Below are 4,981 nucleotides of genomic sequence, written 5' to 3' on the forward strand. Positions count from 1 at the left end.
TACTCCAGAGCTGCACTCACTATTCTGCTGGTGCAGTCACTGTGCACATATATTACATTACTGATTCTCTAGACATCCTCAGTTACATCCTTTATTATACTCCAGAGCTGCACACACTATTCTGCTGGTGGAGTCACTGTGTACATTCATTACATTACTGATCCTGAGTTACATCCTGTATTATAATCCAGAGCTGCACACACTATTCTGCTGGTGGAGTCACTGTGTACATTCATTACATTACTGATCCTGAGTTACATCCTGTATTACACTCCAGAGCTGCACTCACTATTCTGCTGCTGCAGTCACTGTGTACATACATTACATTACTGATCCTGAGTTACATCCTGTATTATAATCCAGAGCTGCACTCACTATTCTGCTGGTGTAGTCACTGTGTACATACATTACATTACTGATCCTGTACTGATCCTGAGTTACATCCTGTATTATACTCCAGAGCTGAACTCACTATTGTGCTGGTGCAGTCACTGTGTACATACATTACATTACTGATCCTGTACTGATCATGAGTTACATCCTGTATTATACTCCAGAGCTGCACTCACTTTTCTGCTGGTGCTGTCACTGTGTACATATATTACATTACTGATCCTGTACTGATCCTTAGTTACATCCTGTATTATACTCCAGAGCTGAACTCACTATTGTGCTGGTGCAGTCACTGTGTACATACATTACATTACTGATCCTCTACTCATCCTCAGTTAATTCCTTTATTATACTCCAGAGCTGCACTCACTATTCTGCTGGTGGAGTCACTGTGTACATACATTACATTACTAATCCTGAGTTCCATCCTGTATTATACTCCAGAGCTGCACTCACTATTCTGCTAGTGCAGTCACTGTGTACATACATTACATTACTGATCCTGAGTTCCATCCTGTATTATACTCCAGAGCTGCACTCACTATTCTGCTGGTGCAGTCACTGTGCACATACATTACATTACTGATCCGGTTCTGATCCTGAGTTACATCCTGTATTATACTCCAGAGCTGCACTCACTATTCTGCTGGTGCAGCCACTGTGTACATATATTACATTACTGATCCTGTACTGATCCTGAGTTACATCCTGTATTATACTCCAGAGCTGCACTCACTATTCTGCTAGTGCAGTCGCTGTGTACATACATTACATTACTGATCCTGAGTTCCATCCTGTATTATACTCCAGAGCTGCACTCACTATTCTGCTGGTGCAGTCACTGTGCACATACATTACATTACTGATCCGGTTCTGATCCTGAGCTACATCCTGTATTATACTCCAGAGATGCACTCACTATTCTGCTGGTGTAGTCACTGTGTACATACATTACATTACTGATCCTCTACTGATCCTGAGTTACATCCTGTATTATACTCCAGAGCTGCACTCACTATTCTGCTGGTGCACCACTGTGTACATATATTACATTACTGATCCTGTACTGATCCTGAGTTACATCCCTTATTATACCCCAGAGCTGCACTCACTATTCTGCTAGTGCAGTCACTGTGTACATACATTACATTACTGATCCTGAGTTCCATCCTGTATTATACTCCAGAGCTGCACTCACTATTCTGCTGGTACAGTCACTGTGTACATACATTACATTACTGATCCTGTACTGATCCTTAGTTACATCCTATATTATACTCCAGAGCTGCACTCACTATTCTGCTGGTGCAGTCACTGTGTGCATACATTACATTACTGATCCTGAGTTACATCCTGTATTATAATCCTGAGCTGTACTCACTATTCTGCTGGTGCAGTCACTGTGTACATATATTACATTACTAATCTTGTACTTATCCTGACTTGCATCCTGTATTATACTCCAGAGCTGCACTCACTATTCTGCTTGTGCAGTCACTGTGCACATACATTACATTACTGATCCTCTACTGATCCTCAGTTACATCCTGTATTATACTCCAGAGCTGCACTCACTATTCTGCTGGTGGAGTCACTGTGTACATACATTACATTACTGATCCTGCACTGATCCTGAGTTATATACTGTATTATACTCCAGAGCTGCTCTCACTATTCTGCTGGTGCAGTCACTGTGTACATACATTACATTACTGATCCTGAGTTACATCCTGTATTATACTCCAGAGCTGTACTCACTATTCTGCTGGTGCAGTCACTGTGTACATACATTACATTACTCATCCTGAGTTACATCTTGTATTATAATCCAGAGCTGCACTCACTATTCTGCTGGTGCAGTCACTGTGCACATATATTACATTACTGATTCTCTACTCATCCTCAGTTACATCCTTTATTATACTCCAGAGCTGCACACACTATTCTGCTGGTGGAGTCACTGTCTACATTCATTACATTACTGATCCTGAGTTACATCCTGTATTATAATTCAGAGCTGCACTCACTATTCTGCTGGTGCAGTCACTGTCTACATTCATTACATTACTGATCCTGACTTACATCCTGCATTATACTCCAGAGCTGCACTCACTATTCTGCTGGTGCAGTCACTGTCTACATTCATTACATTACTGATCCTGAGTTACATCCTGTATTATAATCCAGAGCTGCACACACTATTCTGCTGGTGGAGTCAGGGGCGGAACTACCGCCTGTGCAGCCGGTTCATTGAACGGGGGCCCCTCCAGCCTCCAGCAGGGCCGCCATCAGGGCATGACTGCCCTGACTCCAGCATGGGGCCCGGCCGGTCGGGGCCCCTTCGGGACCCCCCTCTTGTGCGTCTCTTCATGGAGCCCCCCCGCAGGACCTCCCGCCGTCACATGACCGGAGATGTCCCTGCGCTCCACATGGTTCCCCGGCACCATGCTGAGCGCAGGGACATCTCCGGTCATGTGACGGCGCCGGCACAATACTTACCCCTCCCCGTGCCTCCTCAGCGTCTTCCGCGTCCTCTGACTGTGACGTCTCAGGTCAGAGGGCGCGGTGATGTCTTTACACCGCGCGCGCTCTCTCCTGACCTGTCACAGTGCAGAGCGGGAAGACGCGGGCGACGCTGGAGTCCGGAGCAGCGCCAGCAGCAGGTAAGAAGTGAGGTGAGTATTGGATTTTTTTTATTTTTTTCATGTATGGGGCATGGGGCATTATATGGTGGGGGGAAAGTGGGTGTGACATCCTGCATGGAGCATTATATGGTGGGGGGGTGTGTGACATCCTGCATGGGGCATTATCTGGTGGGGGGATGTGTGACATCCTGCATGGGGCATTATGAGGGGGGAACAGCCTGCATGGAGCATTACATGGGGCCAATATTCTGTATGGAGTGTTATATGGGGGTCAGTATTCTGTATGGAGCATTATATGGGGGACAGTATCCTGTATGGAGCGTTATATGGGGACCAGTATCCTGTAGGGAGCATTATATGGGGACCAGTATCCTGTATGGAGCATTATATGGGGACCAGTATACTGTATGGAGCATTATAAGGGGGTCAGTATCCTGTATGGAGCGTTATATGGGGGCCAGTATCCTGTATGGAGCATTATAAGGGGGTCAGTATCCTGTATGGAGCATTATATGGTGCCCATAATACTGTATGGAGGACTATACTGTCCGGTCTGCACTGTGCGCTGTGAGGATTTGCCGGTTTCTGGGCTATTGTAGAATTCACAATAGATATCGCTCGTGTAATGGGGCATTGTAAGGGGGGAACAGCCTGCATGGAGCGTTATATGGGGGCCAGTATTCTGTATGCAGTGTTATGTGGGGCTCACTACAGTCTGTGTCCGCCCCTGGCAAAATCAGCAGCGTATCAAATACTTATTTTCCCCACTGTACTAATAGCACACAGCACTCACATAATATACCAGCAGGTGGGATTAGGTTTGGGGGGCTCCTGTCCAGCGGCCACAGAATAACTGTTGCGGCCGCTGGTCCTGAAAACTGATTTCCTCCTCTCTAGTCTCTAGCGATGTATGTAGGTGTATTGTGCTGATTACACTGCCCCCTAGTGTCCAACAATCACTCTGCATAACATTTTCAAAAGCAAATATCTGATATTTAGTTCTGTGTTACACCCAGACAGATGAGCCGCTGTATACTCACACGTATCAGATTCCTGAATATTTGGAAGCTTTACTAGTATTTTTATCACAAAACATGGAGATGTCGGGGATTGAACCCAGGGCCTCATACAGGGAAAGCATGCGCTCTACCACTGAGCTACATCCCCTGTATGGACACCCATGGATTTGTTCTCATCTCCAAGAGTCACTAATCTATGACTATCTACTAATAGATTTTCTCTATTATTTTTTCTCTTTTATAATCATGCAGCATAAATAACATCATATTCTCATAGTCTGGACTATTAGGGACAAGACAAAACTATTTTTCTTTAATTTTTTCATTATTTGTTTATATTTAAAATATGGGGAAAAAAGGAGGCGATTTTATTTTTTATGCCTTTTATTGAACAAATTTTAAAAAAATCCAATTCTCCTTTTCCCGTATTTTAAACAGATTGTTCCCTACTGGATGGCGCTTTTCTATTGTCCCAATGAATTAAGAAGAAAGCATAGAGCACTTACCTCCCAGATACGCACCGTGACAAGCACTGCACCCCATGATGATCTCCTGATATTGCTTATGTCTGATGATTGGTTGCAGGCCATCAGCAGCGGTAGAAAGGCGGCATCACCTGCAGGAGAGATTACACTCTTGTGTCAGTGTGAGCGGGCTGTCGTGGAGAGCAGTCACATTAGTGACTGCTGATGTGACTCTTCTCCAAGTCATCCGGATTGTCGTGGGACAGTATGGATTATATTCACGGCAGACAGGTGAGTATTATGGTGGTTTACTACTTTTTGTCGTTTACAGGTGACAAGGGCATCAGGGATTAGGTGTTAAGGTGAGCATTATGGTGTTTTTTTATTTTTTTCTCTTTTACAGGGGACAAAGGCTTTGGTGAATTAGGTGTAAAGGTGAATATAATACTTTTTTATTTTT

This window comes from Phyllobates terribilis, unplaced genomic scaffold (assembly GCF_046119375.1).
Source record: "Phyllobates terribilis strain yellow unplaced genomic scaffold, ASM4611937v1 Scaffold_81__1_contigs__length_6697587, whole genome shotgun sequence".
Lineage (NCBI taxonomy): Eukaryota > Metazoa > Chordata > Amphibia > Anura > Dendrobatidae > Phyllobates > Phyllobates terribilis.